The sequence below is a fragment of the Brienomyrus brachyistius genome, unplaced genomic scaffold (assembly GCF_023856365.1).
Source record: "Brienomyrus brachyistius isolate T26 unplaced genomic scaffold, BBRACH_0.4 scaffold70, whole genome shotgun sequence".
NCBI classification, from domain to species: domain Eukaryota; kingdom Metazoa; phylum Chordata; class Actinopteri; order Osteoglossiformes; family Mormyridae; genus Brienomyrus; species Brienomyrus brachyistius.
This window is the reverse complement of record NW_026042345.1, coordinates 891,466-900,968: the sequence shown is the minus strand read 5'-3', so window position 1 is coordinate 900,968 and position 9,503 is coordinate 891,466. Positions and strand designations below refer to the sequence as shown.

At 44.7% G+C, this 9,503-nt stretch overlaps 1 long non-coding RNA gene across 2 annotated transcripts; it reads left to right on the top strand.

Annotated features, from left to right (window-relative positions):
• The first annotated feature begins 1,110 nt into the window (after positions 1-1,110).
• On the top strand, positions 1,111-8,384 carry LOC125726312 (uncharacterized). 2 transcript variants are annotated; one of them, XR_007388145.1, is made up of 3 exons: positions 1,111-2,128; positions 2,287-2,408; positions 6,421-8,384. It is a non-coding gene; the product is annotated as an uncharacterized LOC125726312 (long non-coding RNA). The 2 variants fall into 2 exon arrangements; XR_007388146.1 differs by lacking the exon at positions 6,421-8,384 and adding an exon at positions 6,194-6,315.
• Positions 8,385-9,503: the final 1,119 nt, after the last annotated feature.

The following is a 9,503-nucleotide window of genomic DNA, read 5'->3' as shown; positions in this document are numbered from 1 at the left end:
CACTTAAACTGGCCATTTGATGGTCACCATCTCATGTGCTGTCCTGTAAAAAATCTAATGAAGATGGGGGTTGGGGGGGGGGGTTTCGGGTGCCCCCCCTCGCTGCCTGGCAGCAGATCCTCTCGGACAGGGGCGATTTTAGGATTCTTTAAGGTGGGGGGGAATACGAAGGGCCATTATTCATACAGAGGGGCCAGCCTCATCATTGGCCAATATGTTTCAAATCGGCGAGTGACAGGGGAAGGACATTGCGGTGGCCAATCAGCTTTCAGATGGGGCCGGGGTCCCTGTCGCCCCTCCCTGAGTCAAAGGTCTTTAGGACCCAGTGGGGATGCTTTCAGACGGAAAAACTGCAAGGTGCTGTTACTGACAAGCCAGGCAAGCAAACTGTTTCAAACTTGACATGTGTTCAAATAATGAATACAGTCATTTTATTGCATTAATTAAAACAGAAAAAATGTAAACAGCTGGAAATTATTGCTTTGAATAATTAATATAAACGAAGTAATATGTCGATTTATTCTGCCTCTTAGTGACTCATAGGATCATTGTTTTATAAGCAATTATTAATTATATAATTTTTCAAAGACCTTATTTTCCTTATACTTTAGTCACATTGTAGATTGAAAACCACTAATTGGATGAAAATGACAGAAGGCTGGTAATCTCCACATAGACAGCAAACATGTAAATGGGTATGTGTGCATGCATGGAATTCTTACAAGTTATTAATTGAGTCATGTTTTTGCGTTGAAACAAGGATCACGTGTCATATTACTGTTAACAATCATTGTTTAAATCTGCTCTTGCTGTAAGGCAATTCTGCTATAATTTTACTGTGTGATCATGCTGTAAAATAGAGAAAAACATACTTTAATTCCATACAGTCCATCAGCTTTATGCAACTCTATTGCGTTGTTACATTGTTATTTTGTGTTTTGTTTTCACTAAGAATTTGACAATGAAATGGTTCAGTTAAGAAAAGTCAGACTACTGAATATTTCTTTAAAAAGGTTTGAAGGGAAGACAGACATTTACATTGCGACAAGGCAGTTTGTCAGATTTTTTGAAATTTCTGCTAGCTTCTGCTTTTTGATATACCCACAAATAGTCCACATTTTTGCTCCCTCCCAGCTCCCTGCCAGTCAGTCCACATTTTTGCTCCCTCTCGGCTCCCTGCCAGTCAGTCCACATTTTTGCTCCCTCCCAGCTCCCTGCCAGTCAGTCCACATTTTTGCTCCCTCCCAGCTCCCTGCCAGTCAGTCCACATTTTTGCTCCCTCCCGGCTCCCTGCCAGACAGTCCACATTTTTGCTCCCTCCCGGCTCCCTGCCAGACAGTCCACATTTTTGCTCCCTCCCGGCTCCCTGCCAGTCAGTCCACATTTTTTGTTCCCAACCAGCTGGGAGGGAGCAAAAACATGGACTTTCTGTGGGGTCCCCAAAGAACAGACTGGGAAACACTGCTTTAAGTACACTGTAGTAGCAGCCATCACAAATGACGCCGTTAAAACCCAACAATACTGATAAACACGGTCAGATCAGACACACTGCTGCCCATACACATAAATGTGGCAACCAGGAGAATGTAATGGGTTAAATTGTCGAGCCAAGGCAAGCAGCCCTTCATCACTTTGTTTTTAAATAGCATGCACTCGGCTATAACATGCAGCAGAATTGGCACCAGCGGGATGTAGAGGCCGGTCTGATTTAGCCTTGTATCTCTTTAAGCTCACCCAAGGCACAAGGTGTGTTCAGTGCTACATCTGCCTATTCTCAGGGCCCCAAGGGTCAATGAAATCCTGCCTGTACAGCAGAGGAGTGGAATACATTATAGGTGCTAACTACCATGAGATTATTGTCACTTTTTTTTGGCCCTGGTCTTTGAGAAGTGGTGCTCAACCTCTCGCAGCCTGTTATGTCATCAAAGCCGTCCAGCAAATCAATTTTTCATGCCACAAAGTCAGGATTTAAAAAAAAAAAAAAAAACTTTCCCCAAAAGTGCACCGCATGTGATCTCTCGTTCCAGAAAAGCGGACAGGCTGGTTCGCGTCGCCATTAAACGCATTGGCATCCGCCAACCCCGGAGGCACTAGGACCCTGTGTGCGAACGGCCACAAGCGGGTCTGTGTGAGTAAAGCAGCCGGACTTAAGAGGTTCATCACCACTGACCAAATGAAAAACAGCCACACTTCTGTAACACCAATAAAATAACACTGTCAGGTGTTACAGTCTTGCCTTTGTGTGAAAATAACCATCAGATTTTTATTTATGGCCGTTACATACAGTTTGGCTGCAGTGAGTGGATCTTCCACATCACATGTGCAAGGTGCGGGAGCCGAATCCCACGGCCGTGTGCGAAGTCTGAACGTCCTCCCAATATTGTGCCTCTGAGTCCAAAGACAGGCAGGTAGGTGAAATGTGCTATTGAATTGTGCATAATGGTGTTCATACTATCCTTGTACCCTGTGCAGTCTGCAATCTGACCCTCTACTGGATAAGGGACTGGAAGATAAATGGACAGACATATAGGCACTTATGCTCTTCATGCCGACCCGCCTGTTTTTAGTGGTCACTTGTGCCTTTTCCGGATGCCGTAAGACAGGCGGCATCCTGGACGGAACAAAAGTGCATCACAGGGCCTTTGGGTCCTCTGGGAGTCACGCACCCAGGCCATTACAGCCGTGTGCCGTCATTGGGTCGTAGGAGGAGAAGCAGCACAAGCACGGAGAAAACATGCAAACGATACCCTGGGGTTGGGAGATGGCAGCAATAGCACAATGTATATACCGCAGAAGTACTACCTGGCTAACGATTCATCAGTCCGCTTCTGCAACATCTCCCAGGTCATTTTAAATTATCAGCCACACCTCCCCCCCTCCCACGCAACAAAAATTGCTCGTCATTCCTGCTTAGTGCAGCACCACGAATGGCGGATGGAAAGGAAAACTGCACTCTGGTCGCTGCCCATTGGCTGACCGCTACAATGGAAGCGGAGACTGACTGGCTAATTGTTTTCCCGTCATTGCTGTACTGACGACAGGGATGTCGCATTTAATGACGAGATCATTAAAAGAAGCACGGATCAGGGTCGAGGGGAGATTGCTCGAAATCGCCTCTTTCACGTATTAGATTTAAAACAAAAGGCTGGCTCATTTCACAGCATGACAATGTTAATCACCCTGGGCATTTCGTTGTCGGCGGCTTCTAACGTTATTTGAAAATCGCCCTTCGCCAGTTACAGTACATGACCCACATGTCACACCTCCATAAATGACAGGAGCCACCGTGTCCCGAGCCCGGGACCAGACGTGGGCTGTCCCATGCGCAGATAACTTTCATCACGTCTTGACATCCTTCGGTTCCTGTTCTTGTTTCCTATTTCCAGAATGGCGATCATCGAGTGGATTATGGAGAGTCAGGTCTTCATAACTGATATAGGATTTTAACCGTTCAGCAGTTTGGGGTCTTTTGTCGTGTTTTTCATTCCGTTGTGTGTCAATTGTTTTTTTTTTTGGTGACGAGTCTGTTCTGCTACGGAGCCATGCTGCTGTAATGCACGCAGAATGCAGTTTGACATCTTCTCCCCAAAATATACCAGGTCTTTTCTGAAAAAGGCGTTGTTTGTTTGGCAGATTATGCTGCTTCAAAACCTGTATATATCGTTCAGCATTAATAGTGCCCTCCCAACTGTGCAAGCTACCCAAGCCATGGGCACTAATATACTGGGGGGGGCACTAATATACACCATCAGGTGTTGGGCTTTTTACTGTCTGCTGGTAACAACCCAGTTGGTCCCTCTCCTCTTTAGCCAGGAGGAGACTGTGTCCATGATTTCCAAAAAGAATCAGAAATTTTGATTCATCAGACCACAGGACAGTTTTCGATTTTGCTTCAGTCCATCTTAAATGAGCTCAGGTCCAGAGAAGTTTCTGGATCATGGTTAGATGTGGTTTCTTCTTTGCACAGTGGAGTTTTATCCTGCATTTATACATCCTGTCCCCAGACAGTGGTTTTCGTAAGTGTTCCTGAGCCCATGCGGCAATTTCCACTGTAGAATTTCGTCTGTTTTTAATGCAGTGCTGCCTCAGGACCCGAAGATCACGGCTATCCAGTATTGGTTTTCAGCCTTGTCCCTCACGTGCAGAGATTTCTTCGGATTCTCTGAATCTTTTAATAATATTATGTACTGCAGATGATGAAATTCCCAAAGTCTTTGCAACATTGCATTGAGGAACATTATTCTTAAAGTGCAGCACTATTTGCCCACAGTCTTTCACAGAGCAGTGAACCTCTCCCCATCTTCACTGCACAGAGCAGTGAACCTCTCCCTATGTTCACTGCACAGAGCGGTGAACCTCTCCCCGTCTTCACTGCACAGAGCGGTGAACCTCTCCCTATGTTCACTGCACAGAGCGGTGAACCTCTCCCCGTCTTCACTGCACAGAGCGGTGAACCTCTCCCGGTCTTCACTGCACAGAGCGGTGAACCTCTCCCCGTCTTCACTGCACAGACTCTGCCTCTCTGGGAGGCTCTTTTTTATAACCAATCATCTTACTGACCTGTTGCCAATTAACCTAATAATTAATGAGTATTCCCACAATTGTTTTTCTTTTGGCATTGCACAACTTTTCCAGTCTTTTGTTGCTCCTGTCCCAACTTTTTTGAAACGTGTTACTGGCATCAATTTCAAATCGAGTATTTATTTATTTATAAAGCAATAAAATTGCTCGGTTTCAACATCTGATGCGTTGTCTTTTTTTGGTTTATTTGGGTTTATTTGATTTGCAAATCATTGCCTTTTATTTTTATTTACATTGTACACAGCGTCCCAATGTTTTTTGGAAGCGAGTGTGGCTGGCTGGGATCGCAAATGTCACGCGCTTCTAACCTTAACCCTTTGGACTTTTTCTATTATCGTAGGGTGACTCACTGAATCCCGACGGATGACAGTGTGTCAGGGAATGAATGGGGGCCGTTTAATCGAAACGTTATAAATTGGATTGCTGAGCGGATTTTATTTTTAGGAAATCACCCTTTTAGACGGCGTGTGATAAACACAGCTGGATGAATCTTCCCAGCACTGCGGTGGTACAAATGTCCAGCAGATGGCGGTATTTAGTTAGTTTGATCTCTGTCTGCTGCTTTCGGCTGATTTTAAAAACTGTATACGTAAAATATATATTTTTCAAAAATGGCATCTATAGAGTCATCTACAGTTTCACGCCATATGTCCAAATACTAGTAACCGTCTGGACGCATTTGTGTATGTAGATTTACGTTGTATCATTGATACTCGATCTTCTTTGCTTAATACATATACTTAACGATGCCATCTCCGCAAAATGAACTGGGCACGTCGCCCGCCTTCTGTAAAATACGACCCGCAGTTCTTAATCTTAAATTAATTTCTTGCTACTTAAAGGGCATGACTTGTTATTTATTAGAGCGTTTATTAACATGTGGGGATAAGGCGCAGGGCAGCGTGAGCCGTGAAGGCGGCGGAGATTAGGCGCGTGGCTGCGCGTGTCCGGGGTAAGCCACGCCGCGGTGCGCTGGAGTGTGGCGCAGACAAGGGCATGGCGGAGATAAGGAGCGCTGGAGATAAAGCGGCACGGCTAATTAGCCGATGCATACTGGACTGGATCCATATCCGTATCTCGCACGGCAGCTGCCACTGGATGAGGGGGCCCTCCAGGTGAGCTGGAAGGTGTCACTTTTAGGATGCCATTAGAACCTTAAAGGGGCCCCGCCGTTTGAGACCGGCAAGGACAGAAAGACATGGAAGGAAAGAATTCGGAGACTAGCAAATTTAACAAATATTATGTTGAAATAGCATGAGCGGAGTTTGGGGCCAGATGGGGAGGTAGACCCTCCTGTCGCTTGAGTTGAAATTGACAAGACCAGCATTACTGTATGTTCTGCGTTCACACTTCTCACCTTTGCATAAGCAGTTTGTTGGTACGCTATAGGTAGACAACAGGTTATATGTGTGCCAAGAAAGTAAGATGCCTTTTTTTGCACCCCCCGCCCAGGTAGCAACATCAAACTTCCCCGCCGTTAAAGAGGTTTCTATACTGGCCTGTATGTGCCCTGAGGGCAGGGCCATTAGGGCGTCATCGCTCATGCACATGCGTACAAACATACACCGTCAATGGTAGGGGAGTCCCCTGTGATTAATGAATTTTTCTGCAGGTGGGTCGGGTCGCCCTGCATGACGGATTTTTGCTGGCCCGCAACCCCATTGCCCCGCTAGGAAAATGCCTGCTTTGCCGGATGGCCAGTCCCACCCCCACTCCCACCCCTCAAACACAGACACAGGCAGGATGAGTATTACCCTAAGCTGTAACTAACATCCCCCACACACCCAATAAACAACACAGCCCCTTGTTTTATTTTTCTCTTATTTTTTTGTTTTTCAGGTGACTGTTCCGGCAACAGCCTCTGACACAATAACAAAAAAAAAAAAATGCTATAAAAAACAGCAACGTCTGTCCGGTTGTGTTATGAGGCACCAGCACGAGATGAGGTACGGTGATCTCAAATGCCAACTGGAACACCACGCATGACACTTGTGCTTCTGAGTTTAGTAGATAAGTTTCTGAGAATGCATTTAGTCACGTTTTTTTGCATGTGCTGAGCAGTGAAGGTTTTAAATAGGACAAGATTTGGGGGGGTGGAGTGGATGGGTATGGGAGGGGTGAGTTTAGGGGACAAACCCTTCAATTCACCTGCAACCAGTTAGTAATTGTTTACAGACGGTTCATTCTGTCTTTGTGGGAGAGCCGGGAAACAATGCTTGTTCATGTCTGTTTGTTAACGTCCAAGATATTTGTATGTCTTTTGGTTCTGAAACCCTTTGGACCCCATTTGGGTGCCGAGAAAATTTCTCTGCTCCATTCTCCATTCTTCAAGCTACAAATACATTCAAACGGCCATGGTTCTCTCTTTGAAAAGGCTGTATCCATCCGACTATAGCTGTATGGCTAGAAGAAATCAATGTAATCGATAATTATGGGATTGAATAGAAGATTGCATAAAAGATCTAAGATTGTCAACTGAATTGGTTTTACTGTGATTAAGCCGACACATTCTGCAAAATTTCTTACCATTTTACACGGGAGACTCTACGAAAATAACAAAACCATACATAAGCAAAACAGAGTAAATGAAAATATGGCTGATGACACATTAGTTTGCATTAAAGAATGAAAGAATATGTCATGGGTTAAGTCAATATTTGGCGTCCCCACACCTTAAGAATGGCCTTTCAGACTGACTTGCTTCACTACTATTCATCAAATCAAATCACTTTTATGGCCAAATCACTAGAATGAGGGAACTAGTGAGTGAAAGTCTTGGGTTACAAGTTCCTATCAGCAGCGCGGTAGATTAAAAAAACACAAAATGTAAGTATATTAACTGTACAACAGTGAACTGCATGTAAACTGTACATAAATCAACTGTAATATGTAACAATAATATGTAGCTCTACATATGCACAAATGCAAGTGTAATACACATACCATACAGTATATAGACAGTATGCATTCAGCATGCCATGGACAGACAGACAGACTGTAGGTGTAATACAGTACAGTTTAATAAAGCAAAGACATTCACCAATCTTGGTCAAAAGAGGATATCTCCGCATCTTTATACACGTCCGGGTTTGGGCGCGTCTTGTTAGCCAAAGGGCAGGACTCTGAAAGCAAAAGGGCCTGTACTTCTCAGTAGGATGCAACTCACCAGTACAGCTACTGTCCACGAACAGGCTATATGCACAGAGCCTCTTGGGTGGGGCGTGACCGGAAGATGGACAGCTCTGCCAGTACCGGAACCAACGGGTGTGAGCTTGTGAATGAAGACGATCAATTCATTCGGGGAAATGAATCCTTCCCGTCCCGCTGGCGTGAAATACAGTAAAGGTTACAGGTCCTTATCTCTGCGTCTGGGATTTCAGCAGAGCGATGAAGCACTGTGCTGGAACACACAGCTGAATGTTAACATCGGCTGTAGGTTCTGGCTCTTGGCTCTGCATGAGTGGCGTTTACATTTTATAATTTTACTTTGTGGGTTTCCTCTGCTATTCTGGTTCCCTCCCACAGTCCAAAAGACCGGTTTTTAGGCAAATTGGCATCTCAGGCGTGCACACAGGTGTACACACAGGTACTCACAGACACACACTGTCTTAATCAGCTGTTGCTTCTTAACATGTTCATTGTGACTCGTACAGATGTTGGTTGTTGTTTTCTCTCTGCAGCAGGTATTGAAGAAGATTATCTGTGTTTTTTCCCTCCCTCTCTCTCTCTATCTCCCTTCTTCTCCGTTTTCTTCCTTCTTTCCCCCTCTCTCTCCATCTCCTTCTCGAGGAAATAAATAAAAATTTTAAAAATGAATTGAAATAAAGCAGTCCTCCGCAGAGGGGGGGTGGTGGAGGGAAAAAAAAAAATTGGCGTCTCAGAATTGGCCACATTGTGTGATTCTGTGTAGGAGTGAAGGCTCTGTGACTTACTGGTACTTATTGGTGCCCCTGTTTTCTGCCCTGTGCTTAATGGGACAGACTCTAGCCTCACTGTGATCTGTACTGGTTAACTACTTAGGAAAGATGTATGTATGTATATATGGATGGATAATTTAGGAACGTGTCTTTGGTGATCGTGGATTTGCTGCCCACTTCTTCCATGTTTGCGTTACCCGGAGGACCACAACTCACCCCGGACGTCACTGTGCTCAGCCCACACAGGAAACACGGTTTGAAATTCTCCAGTTAGTTCTTCATAGCGTGTCACAATGCAAGCCTTCGGAGAGAGATCTGAACTGAACAAACACAATCAGAGATTAGCCTCAGTAGATGAGTTGAGACTGTGGGATTTGAGATAACTCCAGCCATAGAGAACAGTGTCAAAATAATTGGATTTTGACAAGCAAGTCATCGTAATTCCAATAATTTCATTACTTTGCCACTTTTGCATTTGATTTCCCAGGGGCACCATATGATACACAGAAATTTGATTATATTTTTTAGTTTATCATTTAGCTCTAAGTTTTTCGTTTCTCTTTTTTTTGGGTGGTGTTGTTGTTTTTGATAAAGGTAGATGGATCGATAATATTCATTTGCGGATTCTGATCTGTGTGACAAGTGAACCACTGTGCGCATGGGGAAAATCAAACAGTCGCGTTTAATGGGAAAATCGATCCTTCACTGTGTTATTGTTGGCTTTCACGTGGAACGTTATTTCACGTGGAACGTCATTTCACGTGGAACGTTATGTCATTGAGCGTCTCGCTTTTCCGCGTCCTTCTCGGTTATTTTTATTTGCTGAAATAAAGCACGTATTACTCTGAGTAATGAATGAGACTGCTCTCGTAAATCTGACATCATTAGTGCTGGGGTGGCATTGCGACATCACAGTTCCAGGATTGGGGATTCCTTTGCCATCGCCGGTTCCGTGTGTGGGCGGAGTTGGCAGATTTCCCCGTCTTTGCACAGGGCATCCCTGGG